Here is a 24,666-nt window from a genome sequence, read left to right as displayed (position 1 = left end):
CACTGGAGGGTGATGTAGCAAATAATGAATAACGTAAGACAGTTGAACTGATTTGTGTTCATGGAGTGCATCATGATTTCATTTTCTCATGTATTGATTTATCTATTATGCTCCATTCATGATTAATTATTGAGAAAAATCAAGAGAAATAGTCTGTGTCGAATGAAACGATACCCATACAATACAATAATGTCATTCATCCATTCGTTCAAAACTTTAGAATTTAGTGTACAAGTAAGTGATTGATAGAATTTACATAATGAATGATAACATATTTAATAGAATACTTTGAATTCTTCCATAAAACTCAAAACTTTAGTTATTTTTTTCATTTTTACTTGCTGCCATTTACATCTTTACAACTTTACAGGAACTATTCTCTGGTAATCTCAAATAGTTACTTACCAGACGTAAAACATACACATAAATAATTTATTGGAAAGAACTAACTATGGAGTAGTTCTTTGTTATATTGGTACAGTCATGTGCTTAGGAATATTTCTCAGGTAATCGGTATCAACTCGATCATTAACTCTTCATTAACGAGGCCTCAGCTCGAACGCTCTGAAAAAAAAAACTGAAACTGATGGATTGACTCAACAAAAAACGTTCTCCAACGTAAGAAACGAGAGCATAATGAACAAAAATACAAGAAACTACTGTGACAATAGTCATTATGGTAAATTAAAAATTAATATTCAGGAATAAAATTATGCTGCTGCCGACTTGAGAATAAAATTTCATAAATGTCAAGAAATGTCTTTGGTCATCGAAATTGTAAATTTGGAATAGGAATTAATCTTAAAACGTTGTAAACGGCCTCACATTCTCACATCCTTCATTTAGAATTTCATAATACTATTTTGTTATGAAAATCTTCAAATGATAATAGGGCTCTGAAAGAGTTTGTTGTATCTCTTAAATGAAATGTGATTACTTGATAAATTCCCATTGCAATGTCCATAGATAATATTGTATTGTTTATTTACAAATTACTCTAATGCCGATGTTATCTAGCAATCAGACACAATCATTCGAATAATTCTTCTAGTAGTGTGTTTAAAATTCAGAATGAAATGATTTATTTGTTTATTTACATTTCATAATACACAAATTATCATGTATCATGATCTACCTTGTCAGACAAAGTGCGAGAAAATTATTGAAAAAAAATCCTTATCCGAAAAAAGGTTTTGAATGATCTATATTAGCATTTATTCTTACTCACTTGAACTGTCTATCCAACTTTTCGAAACTCCAACAACTCAATTTGCATTTTTTGAGTTGCTCATCCCACTCACTTGGTTGGGCTTGTGGTGGGAGGGGGGGTGGGGGGGTGACACAGTCTCTAGTGTAATGATTCGCTTTTAATACGCCCGCCCAATTCCCCCATGTTAGCAACACTGTGCAGTTGATTTAAAGCCTTGGGATGCCGGAGACTTTACCTTACGATTTGCCACTCAACCATTAACTGGATTTGTTCCATCCAAATCAACTCGACAAACAAATCCTGTGTTTGTTGAGTGTTTTGCTTGGTAAACGGTTTGTTTCAGCTCGACGTTTCTGATTTGCCTTTCAGTTGTTTTATGGAGTTGTGCCGAGTATGCGTTCTCTCGTTCTTGCATCTTTGTATTGCATTATTCAAGCTTCTCAAACATTGTAGCTTGAATTCCAAGTAAGTGATTGATAGAATTTACATAATGAATGATAACATATTTAATAGAATACTTTGAATTCTTCCATAAAACTCAAAACTTTAGTTATTTTTTTCATTTTTACTTGCTGCCATTTACATCTTTACAACTTTACAGGAACTATTCTCTGGTAATCTCAAATAGTTACTTACCAGACGTAAAACATACACATAAATAATTTATTGGAAAGAACTAACTATGGAGTAGTTCTTTGTTATATTGGTACAGTCATGTGCTTAGGAATATTTCTCAGGTAATCGGTATCAACTCGGATCATTAACTCTTCATTAACGAGGGCTCAGCTCGAACGCTCTGAAAAAAAAACTGAAACTGATGGATTGATTCAACAAAAAACGTTCTCTAACGTAAGAAACGAGAGCATAATGAACAAAAATACAAGAAACTACTGTGACAATAGTCATTATGGTAAATTAAAAATTAATATTCAGGAATAAAATTATGCTGCTGCCGACTTGAGAATAAAATTTCATAAATGTCAAAAAATGTCTTTGGTCATCGAAATTGTAAATTTGGAATAGGAATTAATCTTAAAACGTTGTAAACGGCCTCACATTCTCACATCCTTCATTTAGAATTTCATAATACTATTTTGTTATGAAAATCTTCAAATGATAATAGGGCTCTGAAAGAGTTTGTTGTATCTCTTAAATGAAATGTGATTACTTGATAAATTCCCATTGCAATGTCCATAGATAATATTGTATTGTTTATTTACAAATTACTCTAATGCCGATGTTATCTAGCAATCAGACACAATCATTCGAATAATTCTTCTAGTAGTGTGTTTAAAATTCAGAATGAAATGATTTATTTGTTTATTTACATTTCATAATACACAAATTATCATGTATCATGATCTACCTTGTCAGACAAAGTGCGAGAAAATTATTGAAAAAAATCCTTATCCGAAAAAAGGTTTTGAATGATCTATATTAGCATTTATTGTTACTCACTTGAACTGTCTATCCAACTTTTCGAAACTCCAACAACTCAATTTGCATTTTTTGAGTTGCTCATCCCATAACTTGGTTGGGGTTGTGGTGGGGGACACAGTCTCTAGTGTAATGATTCGCTTTTAATACGCCCGCCCAATTCCCCCATGTTAGCAACACTGTGCAGTTGATTTAAAGCCTTGGGATGCCGGAGACTTTACCTTACGATTTTCCACTCAACCATTAACTGGATTTGTTCCATCCAAATCAACTCAACAAACAAATCCTGTGTTTGTTGAGTGTTTTGCTTGGTAAACGGTTTGTTTCAGCTCGACGTTTCTGATTTGCCTTTCAGTTGTTTTATGGAGTTGTGCCGAGTATGCGTTCTCTCGTTCTTGCATCTTTGTATTGCATTATTCAAGCTTCTCAAACATTGTAGCTTGAATTCCAAGTGAGGGAATAATTTCATGTACAAACCATCGAGAAAAATGTCATTTTCCATTTTGTTTTTCCTATTTGTCATTTTCTATTTGCCTTTTCATACTTGTCAAATTCTATGTTCGAATAATTTTGTTGTCTTTGAGGAAGACTAAATTTTGGATCTACAGATTGACATTGGAAAACGAATTTTCATCGTTAAAAATAGCCCAGAAATTGTATATTCGATTAAATTTATTTCACAAAAACAATACAAAGATGTGATGATTAGAAAAAAAACAATAATTGTTATTCTAAATGTCTATATCAACAATCTCTGAAATGGAGGTGAAGAGCTACTGGCATAAGTGAAACACTTGTTCGCCAGTAGGAGTAGAGACTTAACAGTTTCTAAATCTTAAGCTGTTCCTATCACTTAACTGTTTCTATACTTAACTGTTTAATTGTTCCTATATATTTTATTGAATTTATTTGATAAGTTTCTCGACAAACATTACAATAATGTTTTTCCATAGACTATCAATAAGTTTCTCCATAGGCCTATATTTGAGATTTTAGAAATACAGTGTGAGTTACTCACTTTGAAAATTGTATTATGTGGGATTTCATATAAGTATAAAGTTATCTAAAATGAATAATATTTTCGAAACGGAATTTCTTGTTTAATTATTTGGAAAATATTTCACATTATAAAATAGGTACCATTATATTTACACCCTGATGAGAAAATGTTTCAAGTACTGGGATGACATCGATAAATAAATCGTAATAAAGCTGGATGATCTCAAGTAGGTGTTGTAAATTGGCAAAAATATTCTTATCAGATTATGAAATATTTTTGTAGGAGCTTTGACCTAAATATTTCGCAAATTGTTTTCATTTCCATCATTATTAAAAATATGTAATTCTCTATTGATTTTTTACTTTATTTATGAAAACGTACTGTTCTATTCTATTTGATGTCTCAAGATTTACGTTTAGGAGGTAACAATTTGATTCCTTCTCAAATTAAAATTCATTTGATCTCTATAGAAAATAATATTATATTGGCAAAAAATAAGTACTCCACTGGTCTCAATATTCTCAACAGGGTTTTTGTTCGTGAATCTGAAAACATTCTGGCTTCGTTTCTCAAAGGAACAAATAACTGAGTTAGTAGCAAATCTGCCTTTGATTCGATACGTTCTAATTGGAGACGAAACTCCGATTTCGTTACACAGTTATCGTCTTTTTAACAACGTACCAATATTTGAATTGAAAAGCGAATGGCTTTTGCCAGTTACGCGCACTTTTGTCGATCGGATTTCCGCCCTTTCGTTCTCTTGTGCGGCAAAATGCACGAGGCAATCGATTTTTTTAATATCACACAAAAATGTCTCAGTCTCTTTCGTTTGGCGGGCTTTTTCAGTTCCTGGGTGTATTCATTGGCGCGCTTTCCAACAGGGTGGGAAAAATGGGGGATACTCCTTGATTTTCTCCGTTGTACGTCGAAAACTCTGCTATCGTCTAGTCTATTTCGGGAACGTTTTTTCGCCTTTTTTCTGGAACGTTGGACTTTCATCTCGGCCTTCCATGTTGGCAAGTTGTGCCTTGCTGCCTGTGTGCCAGTATGCTCCAATAGCAATCTTTCCCGCCAAAACAGGGTCGACACCCTTTCAACAAGTAGCACAAGTGGGCGCTGACATTTATGCTCTGTAGAAATATCTTCATTCACGTCACATTGTACAAGAAATGTCAATAGGTCGTTTTTTAGGGTGACATATTTTTGAAAAATTGCTGGGTCTTAGTGTCGAATACACAGTACATAGTGCTATAACACTAGATACACACTGCTACTTGATAAACTACTTCTTATGATTGCGTCAATAGAGATTGAGACTCTCTTGAAATTGGCAGCATTCATCATAAATAACATAAATTCTTTCTTCTTATTCTTCTTTTCTTCTTCTTCTTCTTCTTCTTCTTCTTCTTCTTCCTATTCTTCTTCTTCTTCTTCTGCTGATATTAGTTTGAAGTGAATATCGTTCGAAATGCAACATCTCTCTCACTCCAGCGTGTCCATTTATAGTTAGTCATTTAGTTGTGGCTAATGCTTCAAGATAGTGTAGCTTTTTCAGTTAAGTTATAATAATTGACAATACAGGAAATGATAATTTTACTACCTATAAGATGTGTTTAATATTAGAATGCATTAATGACTTTGATTGTTTACGTTGCGACGTTTTCAACTGTAATATTCATTCTACCACTCGATAATTAATAGAAAATTCTAATATATTAAAAAATTATAATTCTAAATTATAGTAATTAATTATAACTAAATTATAAAGTAAATTATTCTAAGTCGAGTGGATCAGATGCTGGCTTCATGATTCAGAGGCCCGGGTTCAAATCCCGGCCCGGGCAAGATATTTATCTCGGGCCACTCCCGTGTTTCGGATGGACACGTTAAGCCGTCGGTCCCGGCTGCCTAAAAAGCAGTCGTTAGGTCATGTCAGAGGCCTGAAATTGATCAGTTGCGACCTGAAAACTCTGACACCAGACCTGAGCCAGCCAGGTCACTCGATATTATTATTATTATTATTATTATTATTATTATTATAATTCTAAAAACTCTAATGATGTTCAATGAAGTGCCATGAGATAATTTTATGAATTTTAAAATCCTAAATTAAAAAAAATCCAATCTGGAACTAAAGTAGTCTATTAATCTACTCCTAATATTATTAAATTATAAACTGTTGATCAACTTAATCAGCTGCCTGAAATAAGTAAACTCTTCATTTGTAGAGCTTTAATCAAATAAAATTGAACATGACTTTCTACTAGTAACGGATCAACAACATTTGATATTTATGAATGAATCAATGACAACGAAAACATATGGTTTATCATATCATTCTACCCGGCTAGATTTTCGTGTTATCTTAGGGGCAAGATGACGGAGCGACACAGTGGACTCTTGTCCATCAGGGCGACGAATGTGAGCATACTCTGGGTTTGCCTCAATCAATTCAACTTCTTCTACTGATGAATCTTGCTTTGAATTTCGGTTCATTTTCTTCAGCCAAACTGGTCCTGGGCTCATTAGCCAAGATGGTAGTGACTGTCCATTTGTTGAGAATCTCATGTGTAGGAACATTCGTTCATGAGGGGTGCAATTTGTTGTAGTACACAAAAGAGATCGAATAGAGTGAAGTGCATCAGGCAACACTTCCTCCCATCGATTTGAATCAAGTCCTCGTGATCTTAGAGCTAGTGTTATTGCTTTCCATATAATTCCATTATATCGCTCTACTTGACCATTCCCTCTCGGATTGTAAGGCGTTGATCTACTAGTTGCTATCCCTTTTGAGCCAAGAAAGCTCTTCAACTCAGTTGACATGAAGGATGTTCCTCTGTCTGTGTGAATATAGCTTGGAAGGCCAAACATTGATATTAATGAGACCAGGCAATTTATGACTGTTCTCGCAGTCATGTCTGGACAAGGAAATACAAAAGGGAATCTTGAGTACTCATCAACCATCACCAGTAGGTATTTATTTCTTGTTTTTGATTGTACGGGTCCTTTGAAGTCCATATTAATTCGTTCAAAAGGTTTTGTTGCCTTTATGAGATTTCCTTTTGTCTTCATATACTGTGGTTTTATTTCAGAGCAAATTGCACAATTGGAGCAAATTTTCCTTACATCATCTACAGTATAGGGGAGATTTTCATTCTGAGCCAGTGGTAGAAACGAGTTACACCAGGGTGACAAAGTTCATCATGGTATTTTGCCAAAGCTGAGTTCAATGTTGAACAACCAGCTGTAATACATATACGAGAGAGTGCATCAGCTGGTGCATTTTCTTTTCCAGGTCTGTAGACTATGTTGAATTTGTATTCAGATAATTCTAGGCGCCACCTTTGTATCTTTTCATTTTTTATTTTTCTATTGTGTTGAGTGCCAAACATGAATGTGACTGATTTTTGGTCAGTGATCAAAGTGAATTGTTTTCGTAGTAAATAGTGTCTCCATTTTCTTATAGACTCCACAATGGCATAGGCTTCTTTCTCAACAGCTGAATGCCTGGTTTCACTTTGGGACAAAGTTCGTGAGAAAAAGGCTACTGGTCGAGAATTTTGTGTTAATGTTGCACCAATTGCAAAATCTGATGCATCTGTCTCAATTATGAATGGTACATTTTCATCAACAAAGAGCAGTACCGCGGAAGCAATTTCATTTTTCAACAATTCCAAAGTTTCCATCTGATCTTGAGATAGAGGGAATTTCTGTATGTGGACAAGGGGGTGAATCTTTTGAGAAAAGTTTTTAATCCATCGGGAGTAATGAGCCAGTAATCCCATGAGTCGTTTCATTTCTTTAGCATTTCTTGGGGGTGGAAAGTTCATGAGTGGTGCAAGGCGTTCTGGGTCAGGTTTAATTTCTCCATGTTTTATCTCATACCCAAGGAACTTCAATGATTTTTTTGAAAATTTACATTTTTCTTCATTTATAGTCAAGCCATACAATTCAATTACTTGTTGAAATTTCTTAAGATTTCTGTCATGTTCTTCTTGATCTGAACCGCAAATGACAACATCATCCAAATAGGCAAAGCAGTCGTTCAAATTCTCTCTTTCTATAAGTCCGTTTATTGTACGTTGGAAGGCAGCTACTCCATTGGTTACTCCGAATGGTATTCGTTTGAACTGATAAAGTTTTCGGCCTACTTCAAAGGCAGTGTAATGTCGTTCATTCTCAAGAATCGGTATTTGATGGTAAGCTGACTTGAAATCTACAGTACTAAAAATGTTGTACTTGGCAATTGTGTTTACAAGATCTTCGATCAATGGGAGAGGGTATGCGTCTCACTTTGAAAATTGTATTATGTGGGATTTCATATAGTAAGTATAAAGTTATCTAAAATGAATAATATTTTTGAAACGGAATTTCTTGTTTAATTATTTGGAAAATATTTCACATTATAAAATAGGTACCATTATATTTACACCCTGATGAGAAAATGTTTCAAGTACTGGGATGACATCGATAAATAAATCGTAGGCCTAATAAAGCTGGATGATCTCAAGTAGGTGTTGTAAATTGGCAAAAATATTCTTATCAGATTATGAAATATTTTTGTAGGAGCTTTGACCTAAATATTTCGCAAATTGTTTTCATTTCCATCATTATTAAAAATATGTAATTCTCTATTGATTTTTCACTTTATTTATGAAAACGTACTGTTCTATTCTATTTGATGTCTCAAGATTTACGTTTAGGAGGTAACAATTTGATTCCTTCTCAAATTAAAATTCATTTGATCTCTATATAAAATAATATTGGCAAAAAATAAGTACTCCACTGGTCTCAATATTCTCAACAGGGTTTTTGTTCGTGAATCTGAAAACATTCTGGCTTCGTTTCTCAAAGGAACAAATAACTGAGTTAGTAGCAAATCTGCCTTTGATTCGATACGTTCTAATTGGAGACGAAACTCCGATTTCGTTACACAGTTATCGTCTTTTTAACAACGTACCAATATTTGAATTGAAAAGCGAATGGCTTTTGCCAGTTACGCGCACTTTTGTCGATCGGATTTCCGCCCTTTCGTTCTCTTGTGCGGCAAAATGCACGAGGCAATCGATTTTTTTAATATCACACAAAAATGTCTCAGTCTCTTTCGTTTGGCGGGCTTTTTCAGTTCCTGGGTGTATTCATTGGCGCGCTTTCCAACAGGGTGGGAAAAATGGGGGATACTCCTTGATTTTCTCCGTTGTACGTCGAAAACTCTGCTATCGTCTAGTCTATTTCGGGAACGTTTTTTCGCCTTTTTTCTGGAACGTTGGACTTTCATCTCGGCCTTCCATGTTGGCAAGTTGTGCCTTGCTGCCTGTGTGCCAGTATGCTCCAATAGCAATCTTTCCCGCCAAAACAGGGTCGACACCCTTTCAACAAGTAGCACAAGTGGGCGCTGACATTTATGCTCTGTAGAAATATCTTCATTCACGTCACATTGTACAAGAAATGTCAATAGGTCGTTTTTTAGGGTGACATATTTTTGAAAAATTGCTGGGTCATAGTGTCGAATACACAGTACATAGTGCTATAACACTAGATACACACTGCTACTTGATAAACTACTTCTTATGATTGCGTCAATAGAGATTGAGACTCTCTTGAAATTGGCAGCATTCATCATAAATAACATAAATTCTTTCTTCTTATTCTTCTTTTTCTTCTTTTTCTTCTTCTTCTTCTTCTTCTTCTTCTTCTTCTTCTTCTTCTTCCTATTCTTCTTCTTCTTCTTCTTCTGCTGATATTAGTTTGAAGTGAATATCGTTCGAAATGCAACATCTCTCTCACTCCAGCGTGTCCATTTATAGTTAGTCATTTAGTTCTGGCTAAAGCTTCAAGATAGTGTAGCTTTTTCAGTTAAGTTATAATAATTGACAATACAGGAAATGATAATTTTACTACCTATAAGATGTGTTTAATATTAGAATGCATTAATGACTTTGATTGTTTACGTTGCGACGTTTTCAACTGTAATATTCATTCTACCACTCGATAATTAATAGAAAATTCTAATATATTAAAAAATTATAATTCTAAATTATAGTAATTAATTATAACTAAATTATAAAGTAAATTATTCTAAGTCGAGTGGATCAGATGCTGGCTTCATGATTCAGAGGCCCGGGTTCAAATCCCGGCCCGGGCAAGATATTTATCTCGGGCCACTCCCGTGTTTCGGATGGACACGTTAAGCCGTCGGTCCCGGCTGCCTAAAAAGCAGTCGTTAGGTCATGTCAGAGGCCCTGAAATTGATCAGTTGCGACCTGAAAACTCTGACACTAGACCTGAGCCAGCCAGGTCACTCGATATTATTATTATTATTATATTATTATTATTATTATTATTATTATTATTATTATTATTATAATTCTAAAAACTCTAATGATGTTCAATGAAGTGCCATGAGATAATGTATTCTCCCGAAAAAGTGATCGAGAATGAAATATAAAGAAATTCGAAAATGCATGATTCTGAAAACTATTTATAAATGCAGTAATATATAATTAAACATACCAGTAATCTCAATCTACAAAAGTCAATATTTATTACTATAAATACAAACAAAACTTCAGGCTTCGATTCACACTTCAAACTTGTTCGGATCAATCATTCCGTTTGGTGATTCATGTGTACTCTCTATCATTTCAATCCAGGATGAGATATCTGAATTTTGCAAGACATAATCACAGTATTTCTGTGCTTTGACCAGAGTGACGTGTGCTAGTGTGCATATTCTGATCATGACTCCGATTCATGAGAGTGAGAGAAAGAAAGAGAGAGAGAGAACGAGAATGAGTGAGGGAGAGAGAGAGTATGAATGAGTGTGGGGGAGGGAGAGGAGGGGGTGAGAGAGAATGTGAATGAGTGAGGGGGAGAGAGAGAGAAAGAGGTCTCCCCATATTCAGTATCGCTAGCATGTAGTTTATCAATTTTTCTTGTTGAATAATGAATATTTTCATCCTGGAGTTTCCCCGACGAATGATGTGGTGGGATGTTGGGTGTGAGTTAGAAAGAGGAAGAATGTGAATGATATGATGAAGCAGTGAGTAAGGGAGAGAAAGATAATACGTCTTGATGGATCAGGACATTATTTATCATCCCAGTATGGCGTTCCTTGCATGATACCATATATTTACCTGGTGGGGGGGGGGGTATTTTCGTCTATGTGTCTTCTGTAATCGCATGGACATTTTTGAAACAATTCTCATATTCATGACCTTTTCGAATAAATTGAAGGACAAAGTCGTCGATCGGTCATTTTTGTGAATGGATTTTTTGTGGCATTTGAAAGATTCGATTATCAGCGAAATTGTCTTTGGTGACATTGAAATGGTCAGGGAATTCCAAGTTCGATTATAACTGCTTCATTGTTGTTCTGTATAGACAAGCGGTGTTTGAAACGTTTTTTTAGCAAAATATATCTCACCACAATGTATTGAAGTATGTTTAGTTGCTAGGGGGAGGGGTGTGAGGGTTTGGTCGTGATTGGTAGAGCCTCATTTTCCTGAAGCTAGAAAATTTCAAATTCAGTTTACTATGTATTGGTTTATGTGAACATCTATAACATATTGAACTTTCAAATTGGCTATTGGTTTTTTCTCAATATGTGGTACCGACACACAATCTACCTCGCTCTAAGCTCTTGTCTCCATTCTCACGTAACAGCAGTATCATAAAATTCTAAAATTTCCATAGTACAGTCTCTCACATCGAATTTTTTTATGTGTGTTTTAATGAAATAAAATTATGAAAGTAATGCAGTGTGTGATTACGTAACCTCATATTTTGGACAACATTATAATTTTATCAAAATTTTTGGAGAGAAATAGTACAGGCTCAGCCTAGTTTTTCCTCCAATGTCATAATTGTATTATGATTATAGTATTTTATACAATAAATGAATTATAATTATTATTATTATTTATAATGATCGATTCATTCATCGATGATTAATTGAATTATTCAATGCAATCAGTTTCACAACTTTCTCGACCTTGAAACAATTCTAAAAAGAAACAGATTTGAGTGTAAAATTGATGAAGAAATGGAGTTGAATGAAAGACTCAGTGACTTGTGCTATTAATATTGCAAAACCATACAACGTTAATAGAAGTTGAAGGGCTATTAGTTCTGGTAATAGTTTAGCTATTTCCAGATCTCTCTGGTAGTACCTGTCAAATTTCAATACATTACTGTAGTTCTGTTAGGTTCCTAGATACATCCTGTATAGCTTCTAGCTCTTGCATGGTCTAGAATCACAATCTATTATTTGTTTCTATTTCATCTCGTTTTTAATAGTAAATACAAATTTCATTATTTTAAATTTTTGTTGCAGGTAAGTTCCCTTTTAAGGATGATCGCTCTCATCGGATTCAGTTTGTAAGTTATGCTCTCATATTTCTTCATAATAATCAAAATCCAGAATAAAAATTCATGTCCAAAATGTCCTCCACTATAATAATTTTCTTGAATTTGATGAGCATTTATGTAGGCCTAGTTATGAGTTAATGAGCATTACAAGTTTATTTTCACAGTTCAGATACAATAAGATATAAATGATCCATCCGGATTCTGGTTCCTTTCCCCTGTTACTATCTTTGAAACACGTATTTCTGTTGCAGAAATAGAATATGTCTGATAGATGATTAATAGATTATTTATTCCTTCTATAGAATATGTATCTTGTGATTCAATTCTTCAGCAACAAATTGAGTAAAGTATCTTGACCCTTGACCTCTTCTCATTCTATCTTCACTTTTAATTCCCTGTAACGAACCCTGGAAAACTATATCAACTCTTATGCCTTTTTATATACGTTGAATGAAATTGAATGTACTCGTAAATTATACTCATTTTTGATACTGCCTCATGTTACATCAGTATCTTTCTCATCTACGAGCGAGTTAAACTTAAAGTACTCTTTGTTAAAACACAGTACATGCAAATTTGAATAGCCTGATGGACAGAATTCGTTTTATATTCATTCGTTTGTATGGGTGCACGACTGTACCCATAAATAATGCTTCACTCACCAGTGTCGAACCCTGTGATATTCGTTAAGCTTTTAGAGAACATTCGCTTCCAATTGTGCACAGCTCATAGCAGATGGCTCCCGGCCAAACAAATCGACTCAGGAAACAGTTAAGAGTTGTTTACAAACTCAATTTCCCAGAACTTTGACTGGAGCTGCTACTCTGTTCCATTCCAAGATCGTTACTGAAGATTTTCAAGCCCATGTCCGTTCGGGACAAATACTTGTAGTGTATATTTCAAGAAGGTACATCTCCAGACAAGTGGAATTACCCTTGCTTCGTGTTTTGCTATTGTGATATCTCTATTTTAACATGCACTCATTTCATGACATTCATAATCAAAATACTCATCAAGTTGATAAGCATAAACCTATTGAGTATCAGCACACCATTTTTCTCATTATTAATCTTGATACATAAAGTTAGTGATGAAATGATCAGATTTGTCTTTCCTTTTCGCTTCATATACTCTATTTTTACCGTTAATTCAGATTATATCAATTCAGGGAGTGAACGTGGTTCATCAAATTATTTTAATAAATCATACAATTTCTGGGAGTTATATTTAATGATTGAATAAATAAATTCATAGACTTCAACTCGTATAAGATAAATGCTCCATTAAATTGATAATATCGTATTATTGGTTTATTATAGATCTAAACGTAGTTAATTTTATTGAGTCTGAAATTCAATCACTGTTTTAATCACATATTTTTTGAAATCTAAATATAATTAGGGATTATTATTGATACTATTAGCATATAATATAGGATATTTTATAATGTAGTATAGTTGATGAATACATGACGATAAATACATATGATAAGTTATCCATACATTAATAATTCCCGGAATGAATATTAGTAAATTATTCAAATTTTCATAGAGAGTAAACTTCTGCATACTATTCACAGTTGACAGGCAATCGTAATCTAGACGAAGGATATTTGACAACTTTTCATTTAGTAATTGCTTTCAGAAAATGTTGCCCTGTATCTATATTTGTGCCAATCATAATTGTCAGAGTGATGGTGTAATCCTGTTATAGCATCAAGGTCAAGTCGCAATCTGTTAGTTTTGAGTCGGTGTCAATTAATAAAGTGTTTTGTCTGACACAAAATCGTTGCGAAAACTTTGCTGGAGTATTTTGAGTGGAGTGCTCTCAATCAAGCGTCGAATCTTGGCCATCCAATTTGTCTTCTAAGCTGTCACTGGCCGAGAAATGGTTCATCAGTGTCACACCATTCTCAGTTTTCCGCCCTTCGCTAAGGGTGGAGACCAACACCAGACCTCTTCTTTCCAATAAACGTGGTTGATTTTATTGTCAGTTTTCACGGAAGATCACGCTTTCATCGACCATTTTTCATATTGCAATTAGCGAGCCTCAACCAATCACCACAATAATTTATCACAGGATGGACCTTTGCCTGATTGCACGAAAAATGACATGGAATTTCTATATCTCATTCCTAGGGTATCAGAATTTATGTGTCCAATAATAATAATCACAATTTCATCCTTTTCCCTTGAATATTGGAACTCATGTGTCCAATAATACATCCCAATAATTATCACAAAATGACCTTTGGCTGATTGTTATTCTTCACGAAAGATGGTCATGGATTTTCCATCTCTCTCTCATTTCTAAGGTATTAGAATTTATGTGTCCAATAATAATTATCATCAAAATCTCTTCAATAACTATAAGTTGGCTTTGGGTGATTGTCATTCATCACGGGAGATCATAATTTTTATGGATAATTGTATCTGAGATAAGTGTCCAAACATCAATTATCCTAATAACGAAAGCTTCTACTCAGGTTGATTGTCAGTTTTAACGCAAGTTTTAACTTTCTCCACAATTTTCTCTCAATAAATTTGAAATGAATTCAATCAATGTCAATATTTTTTTTTAATCGATAGTCATAATAATTAATCGAGCATTGAAGACTCATTTGTTCTAATACTCAGTTCTATCTATGTTCATTTATTGTTTTATTGTAATTCATGAGTTGGTTCGTTTCAGTTAGTTTTATGTTAGTATGCGAGACACTTTGCTAAATCCAGTTCACATCAAGGAGTCTTACTCTGTTTATATCCGTATATCAAGACTTACAATCTAGTTGTGTGTTGTGGTGTACATCAGGATGTAAGGGATATTCAATTAACGAGGGTTAGAGGCCGTAATCAAACAAGGGACAAGGGATGTAAGGCCTAGCATGTTGATTTTGGCCTATACCAGGAATAGCAATGTAAGGTGCCAAATTGAATCTAGTTTCTGGAAGCCTGGAAGGGAATCAAATATAGGAATAGAACGGAAATCAAACTTATCTCAGGAATTGATTTCTTATGTAGGTGCTCCTATTTGCTTCTTTCTATTTTTTTATTAAAAAAACATTATTTTTCTATAGGAGGGTAGTTGAGTTTTTGTGAGTGATTATTGGCTCAGAGGAAATGTCTCACTGAATTTGAAAATTCAATTCCTATTGTAATTTTCTCCCTATCATTGTAGTTACTTGATAACTCGAGAAGTATAAACTCTTGCTAGGGTAAAATGAGAGTATAAACAATCCTCAATTAGAGTTATAACAAATTTGGAACTCGAGAAGTATAAACTCTTGCTCTTGCACAATGAGAATATAAGCAATCCACAATGAGAATTATTTTAAAAAAATTAAGCTGTATCACAATATAGCTGTTTTCTCACTGACCTAATTCGAGCTCTTAAGGCTTCAATAACCTAGATCAGTCAGTCAATGGTCTCACAGTGGTCTAATTTGAACCATAATAAAGTCTCTCAATCATTATTCTTGAATCTGCAACCAGATTGATAAATAATGGGAATAACCACCAAATCCAACAAGAATTTATAAGAAATTCGGAAGAAAGAATAATTTATGAAGTAAGAAACCAATCAAGATAAAGTTATGTATGGGGAATAAGCTACCATGCCATCACCACGAGCACTTATTCCTGTTACGTCAACTCTCATTTGTTAAATGTTTCTCTCACGTAGAAACTCTCGTATGTCTCAAGAATACGTCTCACTGTTTCCACTAGCACGTGCTATACGTGTCTCTGTACTTACCCTCAACCCTCATCCAATTTGAAGTCATATTCTCTATTATAATGAGATAGGTGATTACACACTATATTCTAGACTAGCAGGTAACTTGTGCTCCGTAAGGGTCTGATTGAGAACTTTACAAACTCGAAAAATGACCTACTGAAACCTTGAAGAATTTAAAATAGGCATATAACCATCCTCGGTAATTTGAGAATTAATATGCAAAATTTCAAATTTTCCAGTAGTTCAGACGTGATGATGCGTCATACGTGAATTTCTCATGCCGTACGTGTATAAGCCAACTCTTTCCTTTATTATATTATAGATCAGGGGTCTCCAACCTTTTTCATCCAAGGGCCACATTGTTAATTGTAGGGAGGCTTGGAGGGCCAATAACAATACGTGGAATTTGACTTGTGGGACCATTTGCTAATACCTGGAAATGGTTGATCGCTGCTTGTTTACAGCTAATTCTACACTTATTAAGAAATGGAGTGGCTAGTAATAGAAGAGTACTGAACAGTTTTTAAAAATGCGTATAAATATATATTTTAAAAAATCTGTTGTAATAACTCTCGGCGGGCCGGACAAAATCTATCTTAGGGCCGTAGGTTGGAGAGCCCTGTTATAGATTACTCTTTTGCAATCGTGTTTGTCAGGTTCGTCTTGTATCAATGTTTCATGTGTTCTATTTACATCAGATTGCACTGACTACCGTTCCAGTAAAGACGGTAAAGGCTAGTAGAGATTGCTCATGAGGGACATGAGAAATGTATGAGCTGAAGTGAGTAGGAAGAAGTTCCCTTTTCAATCTTACAGTAGGCCTGCTTGACATTCGATGTGGGAATAGGGCAGTGAGAGTGAGGTGATACGTGGGAGAGTTCTTCAAGTCGAGCCTCTTCCTTCCAATAGGTGACATCGCTAAATTGAATCCACCCCAAAGGTCATCTTTGCCCTTTCAGCCACTGAACCCTTCACCGCACTGTGGCTGGCGCTCCATCAAAAGTCTATCATCTGCAACAATTTCTTGCCTTGTCACTTCGTTGCAAGTAATTGGGGTTTTATTTTAGGCTGTGTACGTCACGTTCGAGAGTCTTATCACAATTTTGTATTGGGTTGGTTTTTACCGTATCTGATTTATTTCATAATAGGTATATTCTATTCTATTGTCATGTATTATAAACACCTAATTAGAGAGATTCTTGTTGAAGTGACAAGAGTGGATTTTATTTCCGTCCTAAAGCAACAAATTGAAAGCTTAGTGTATTGTAATGTAATTCTAAAAACATGTATTGAAAGTTTATTCTGCGATGAATATTTGTTCATGTTTCCAACAGTATCAACACTGGAGGGTAACTCCTCTAACTGGTTGTTGTAATCAACTTCAAAATCAATTCCCAGTGCTTTGGAAATCGGAATAATAATAATAATTGATCATTTCTCTGATTGCCAATGAATTGCAACCAAAGGAGTTCATTTACAAAACATATGCATAATTATTATAATATACATACAAAAGAAGTTGCTAATAATAAACTTAGTCCTAAATATGATACCCCACTATAATGATATGTGTTGGGGTGATCATAATATTCTTTTCTGAATTCAACAGGTGTTGTAGATCCTTTCACCTCTTATCAATATCCTTGTTCTTACCTAGGAAAAAGACTAGGTCTCATGTAGGTATAATGAAACAATGCATGAATTGTAGAAATTGTATTGATTGGAGAGGAGTAGCTTTTCAGCCTCAATAATACTATATATTCACGATTATAGTGAAAGTTCTAGTAACTGGATACAGATCACCGGAAGCATTTTCATTGAAACGTGTGGACAGTCAGTTTAACTTATAGGCTGTTCAATTGAGAGTTCACTTGATATGTTCAAGTTACAGTATTCCGGTAGCCTGTCCCCAGTAACTAGAAAATTATTATAATCGTAAAAACCAGGCATAGAAATAATTTATGCTGAAAAGGTTCCTCTCTCAATAAAATTCTTGAAAACCAAACATCAGTTCTATCGTACTCCTATCTTCAATCCTTTACGAAAATTTCAACTCGAAATAATTAGTCTCCATATTGGCTCAATTTTATGACCTGTTACATAGAACTTCATCCAAACTTTAATCAACAATACATAATATAGTAGGGATAGGGCACCGACAACATTGATAGAACCCTATTTGCCCAGTCCTTTCCATCTATGACGTCACTAAATAGTTGGAGTGACGCAACAAGCGTGACGTATTTTGGGGGTTGTGTACGAATGATGCAGCGTCGAGTCGAGACGACTGATAGAGAAGTTTGTGATGGGGGGGGGTTTGGTTTGTGGGGGTAGGGGGGATCGATGCCCATAGGTCTGGCTGCCTGTTTAGCCGCTCGGAGCACTAATTTATTTACAGAGAATCGAGCGGGACAATCCCATTGCACTTTTCCTCCTCTCTCTACTATCCAGTCCAATTGAAAAACCTCTCAGTTTTATGATCCTGTAGAAAAGAACACAGATCACTTCAGGAATTGGTTTCTCATGATTTTATCAAGGGTTCTATTTGGCTGAAGACTGAACTAGTACTGAATGAAGATTTGCAACACCGGTATTTTAGAAGGTGGTCTCTTATAAAAAAGGTTTCTCTTATTTTTTTGGAATTTATAGATTTTTTATGGGAGTTGAAAAGTGGTGGGTGGACGGAGTGAAGACTGGTGATGTGATCGAAATATTGAATTAGCAACATATTTTAAAATCTGAGGATGAACGCCTCCGAGTTTGGTGGTTAATTTCCGGATTGGGAGTTGATGGTGATGAAAGGTGGACTTGGAAAAGGGGGAAAATTGTTGTTCTTTAAAGAACTTTTGTTCCAAAAGTACCGTAACTGTTTTCAGAAATTACTTTTACAAGATTTCTTGCCTGAAGTTTTTCATAAATTTTTCTGACTGGTTGTTCAGATATAAAAATCAAGTATTTTCCTAAGAAATGGATTCTTATGAAATTATGCCTGAGGTTGAGGCCAAGAAAGAAAGCATTCATCTATTATCTAATTTTTTTCGATTGTGATGGCCCCTGTTGATTCCTAAGCTGTGCGTGGTAGAGATGACGAGAGATATATTAAAGAAACTACAAGTATGTAGTTAACCACTGGGAAATGATTTTTAAGCTCAAAAGTGTCACTTTGTGAGGCCGGTCTTAAGCAGCTTTACCAACTGAACAATACTAAGATACCACTCTGGATGAGAATTAATTGAAATAAATGTTATATTCATTATTTCATCATAGCCAATGATTCCATCTGGATCACTTTATTATGACTTCTCAATCACTATCATTAGTCTTGCTATCAACCCTCCTTTTCGCATAATTATTGACAAATATTGAAGATGATCCAATTTCTAATGAAATGACTCTTATCACCTTATCAGTGAACAGTGAATGAAGTGTTTCATCGATTATTTTGTCAATTCTCAACAATGAAAAATCACCACAATACCCCTGGATGACTGACTCTTCATTAGAATATCGACAATTGTGAGAAGCCATGCATTCAGTCTGCAAAGTTCTGTCAGAGTTGATGCGGAGAATGCTGTTGATTGTACAGTAGTCTGATGATGACGCCAATGATGATGATCATGATGTCGAATCAACCGCTGATGGAGCCTCAATTATTCTATGCCTCGCCTTTTCGCTAGGTGGCCAAGCTCCAACTGAATTCGTTATCCAGTTTGGAATCGTATTTACTCAACCATCGGTGCACAACTCATACCACCTTCCAGCATCAGACTCCGTGCCACTTCATCCCTAATTCACGCTGCCAAGCTCGACCTCAATCTGTGAACTTTTGCTAGCACAATAATATGCCCAGAAATTCTCAACCTAAGACAAGAGATGGGTCCAAATCTTCGGTTTGACCACGATGTTGTAGTCTGTTTGGTTACTTTGTTGGCTGCGGATTTGAGTCTTAGATTCACTCGGATTGTCAGCATCCCTTGTAAACAGCAATGCTTCTTATTCAGTCAATGCTGATAGTTCGATGTGAATCTCGCTATAGAGATTATATTATTCTACAGAATAAAACAAGAGAAAAATAGATAAAAACTTTTAAAGTATATTAAAGGGCTACTTATGTTTAGAAAATTACTAGTAGCCTTGTTATATTTTTATAATGAAGACGAACATTTTTATTTCCACACTTGAAAATGGCATGCTCGAATCTAGTCGTGTTTATATAAAATTGCTCTTGTTATAGAGTAGGTACTAGTCATTTTTTATAATTAAGTTAAAACCCATGACTAGATTCAATGAGGAGCTCGAGAAATTGAATTGGCCTAAATACTGTAGGCCTTCTCTTAGATACTTCCTTCTCAAAAATCTTGTTGATTGTACTAATGGTAATCTACCTAGTTCTTCTTTCTGTTTTGTGTATTTCAATGTCCTCTTCAACAAGTTTTGTACTGTACTTGGTTGATCTCATTTCATGAAGTGATTCTTCTGATTTCGTGAGATCACATTTCGATCTCATACGTCGATCGCGGTCGATATCATTTCGTGAAGCAGTGATAAATTCTATGAAGAATAGTAATTGATAGTAGATTATAGATAGTAGAAATTTGTGTTTATGTTTGAGTATTTTCTTCACCATGGTTTTGTGGGCAGGTCATGATCATGTTTGTATTGAGGGAAAATAAAATATTTCAATCTACATTTCTAACTGGATTTCAAGCAGAAAATCGTTGAAGATTCATTTCCGTTGTAAACAAGTAATTTTTATATTTCATTAAATTTGGCTATTTAACCCTGATCTACCGTTTTCTGCAAGTACTTTACAGGCTTCTTGATGAATAATTTAAAACTTTTCTCAAGTTTCACACGGCTTGCTGCTTTAGGTTCATATGAAACTGGAACGAACAAGAATTTAATTTCGTCGACTCGTGTACTTGCAGTTTACGTTGCTCCACGAACCAAGATCTTGAATATGGTAGGGAATAGTCTTTCTTAGTAGCACTGAAGTATGAAAGTTGATGTTCAAAAAGTATTTTGAGATGTCTGGGACCTCTAAATCTTCACCGTTCGTAAGTTTTACAGCTTAATGAAATTGAGGAATGGAATTGTGTTTATCTCGACCAAGTAACTTTATGGATCATGAATTGCCGATCGTTTAGATGTGTGATGTTGTATCTGAAGTAATACTATTTAAAATTACATCGATTAGAAATTATAAAGCATTTAAAACAACAATCCCTTCTGCAGTATCAGAAATTCAGCAATTCATATAGGTCTTTAAAGAATATTTTTACTTTTGATTTACTTCTTTTCATAGTGACATCCATGTAACGACCTATCGACGTATAAATGTTTAGAACATTTACTGAATGGAGTGGTCAATGAGTTTCAAGTCTTTATAAAAATTAATTATTCACTTCACATCACTTGATCTGAAGAAGTATTCATATCATAGTTCGTAATAAATCGGAAAATTCCTTCTTGTATTCTCATTTCATTATCAGTTAAATCGGAAAATTCCCTTCTTGTATTCTCATTCCATTATCAGTTCTATTAGCTCCATTATTAGTCAGAGGGTTTGGTTGAATTACATCGATTGGAAATGATATAATTAGTATCTCAAACAAGGCTGCAAACCATTGAACCCGTTAATATTGCCTTCAGAATAAAATGTTTTGAGTATTCATTGTCACATCAATATCTTTAAAATCCATTGTTATTTTTTTTTTTAATCAATCCATTTCCTAGTACATCCGCAATATTACTCTAATTTCTCTGCGAAAGGTTTATGGGAAATTTGTATCGATGAGCACCATAATTTATTGCAGTGTTGCCACTACAGGTGTATTTTAATAATGGCCTTCCACAGCTGTCTCATTATTTTCACGTCAAAAGTTTGTCGAGAATAGGTAAGGCAACGTCTCCTTGACGTTGAATGGGTTGGGGGAATATTGATTCCAATTACAACAATATCGGTGAAATCGAGTTTACTTGGCGTCCCAATTTTGTTGCCTATTTCGTTTTGTGTGATCTTCTCCAGCGCTGACTTCTCATTCCCAGTTGCTCGCTGCTCCCTCCATTTTGTGTCCTCATCTCATCTATTTGCTCTTCATTCTCAAGATCTGTTGTGAATGTATTTTCTCCTGAAAATATCACTGTAGTAAGGTTCACGTTATAATGGCAGTGGGAGAACAGCGTTGCCAAGTCTCTAAATTTACTCCATTTTGCCACTTGTACTCAGCTGTTACTCAATAAATTCATCTCATTAAATTTGATCTAATATACGTTTTCATTTCCTTAATAAAATAATCATTGCCATGTTAAATTAATTAAATTTATCAATAAAATATCTTTTTTCATAATTTGATTCAAAACTTTGCTTCCATAACTGAGATCAGATTTTTATTCTCATATAAACCTGAAATGGCGGGCAATTTAAGAAAACTGTGATACACCAATCTGAACTTCAAAACAACAGAAATTGAGCTATTCGTTTAGTATTCTATTCCAATTTCTCTTAAAAATAATAGAAAAATAGAAATTCTTTTTGTAATAAGATAATTTCAATGTAAATAATTTTGAAATAACCTTTCAATATTATTTATACCAGTGCCAGTAGGCCTAACCTAGCTAACTGTAGCAGGATGGTCAAAGTTATCAAGTTTTAAAGTGTCATTTCAGGTATAATTTGTGTTTCTCTTACGGTATCTTAATATCTAAAAATTATTTTATTTTTTCAAAAATACATTTTAAATCAATTGTACGACTTGTTTACTGAAGTATTTTGGTAGAATGAAGAAGAAACATGGCGGCTGAGAATTGTTTGTTCACATCTGTACAGTCACTGTCAAAATTAAAAATGAAACATTTATGGCAGTCTGACAACATTGCAGAGCTAGAGAGAGAGACAAGGATAGCAACACGATTGTCAATTGTATACTGTCATTATAACGTGGACCTCAATATAGCAGTGAATTTCAGAATTTTAAGTCTGTCTCTATAGGGCTTTGCAATTTTAATAATGAAAGGTCAAGAACGTTTGAATGGTTACATGGCACGTGTCATTTATTTTCACTCCCTTGGCACATTTATAAATACAAATACAAATGAAATGAAATTTCACAGACACATGATGGAATCTCGATAGAATGAATACATGAGTTAGGATTTCTTACTTCGAATTCTGTGCTCCAAACAATTATTATATTGATAGGCAAAAGCTGATGATTTTCAATCTATTCGATTATGAAGTATATTTGTGAAAGTAATTTCATTTGATTATAAAGTACATTTGTGAAAGTATTCTAAAAGTTTTCGTATGAACTGAATAATTATAAATTTTCAATGACACACTGTAAAAATAAAATGATGAAAGACCACATCGACACTATTTTACCACTTCAAATTTTCATTCAATATAAGTAGATATTATGCTCGAATTTATAAAACTGAATTGGAACAGCATAAGCAACTACGCCTTCTCCAGTTTTTCGAATACACACGTCTCAAAATTTTCTTTATGATTTGGTAGTCCAGAACACTTCGAAACGACATTCGATTCAAACTTTGAAGTAGTAAGTTGTTCAGAGAATTCTATATTTTAATTTTTCCAAACAAGTTTGATATTCTCCAAACTATCAGATACGTGAGTTCTAAGCTTACTGTATCACGAATATTCAAAATGTAATGAAATTAATGCATATTATTTGTTGACTCCAAATCCACCCCCTATACACCTTAGGGTTCACTATGTGTTCCCTATTCATACAAGCAGAATATCACTAATGAGAACTTGTTCCTCATTCATGTTTTCGCATTAGAATCCTTGCCTCGCTCGCATTCTATTCGGCTCGTAACATGGATGTGTGTCTGCTTTTGACACGGAATCGCGATGGGAATGATGCCCAGTCCCACAACACACAACCCAAGAAACCGAGCGAGCCAGGCACATATCACCCAGATACGGTTCCATTCAATTTTCTAACCGCGCCATTCAAAGGTACGTTCAGATGGAATAATCCGATGAAATACGTACGCCCTCACATCTTATCAATCAAGCCGTGCACCCTTTTTATTCTATTACAGTATTTATAAATGTGAATCCTTGTGGCAACCGTCCTTCTGGCATTACATTGCACGAACTAATGCATACGTGTTGAATGTTTATAAACATATCGGACTAGTGTGAATTCAATATTTCTTTGTAAACCCATTACGAATTCGAATGAGAGGATTTGTTACTCAAAATATATGAGTTTACCCAGGGTTCATAATTTTCAAATTTCTCTATTAATTATCTGTAATAATCAATATCTTTAGGAAAGAAATGGCTTAGTAAAGGAAATAAATGGTTTATACACGTACGGGTTAGTAAATCACGAATGATGCGCCTGAACTTCTCACTGGACTGGTTATCTTGAAATTTCGCATACAGATTCTTAATTCACCGAGGATGGTTATAGGCCTATTTAAAACTCTTCAAGAATTCAGTGGGTCTAAGTTTTAAGTTTTTAATCAGACCCTTGCGGAGCACGGGTTACCTGCTAGTCTATAATAATCAACTATGTGAATGTATCGTAATCAACGTTACCCGAAATAAATAAATTGAAATCCAAACAAAGGCTAGTGCATTCAATGGATTGTAATTTCATAATGCAATTAACATGCATGAATTGTTTCATTAAGTAATTTTCTGGAGGTTTATACTTGGCTTCAAGAGTTCTACAGTAATTGTAATTTTTAAAAAGTTGCATACGTTTTTGCATAAAGTTTCTGAAAAAGTTTCATACTATTGCATAACTATACTACTGCAAAAACTATTGCATAGTTTTGTTTAATCGAATCGACAATTTCTTAGTGGTATTCCAGGAAAGTTCTCCCTAAATGACGCGTATTTCAGAATGCCTCCCAGAAAAGTTTTCATAAG

At 34.5% G+C, this 24,666-nt stretch overlaps 1 protein-coding gene across 5 annotated transcripts in view; it reads left to right on the top strand.

Moving 5' to 3' along the window:
• Positions 1 to 24,666, top strand: part of LOC111053155 (afadin) — a 270,804-nt gene that overhangs the window by 76,487 nt on the left and 169,651 nt on the right. The window lies entirely within an intron of this gene.

This window comes from Nilaparvata lugens, chromosome 11 (assembly GCF_014356525.2).
Source record: "Nilaparvata lugens isolate BPH chromosome 11, ASM1435652v1, whole genome shotgun sequence".
Taxonomy (NCBI): domain Eukaryota; kingdom Metazoa; phylum Arthropoda; class Insecta; order Hemiptera; family Delphacidae; genus Nilaparvata; species Nilaparvata lugens.
Note: the sequence above shows the minus strand (reverse complement) of the source record. Positions and strands in the feature narration are given on the sequence as shown.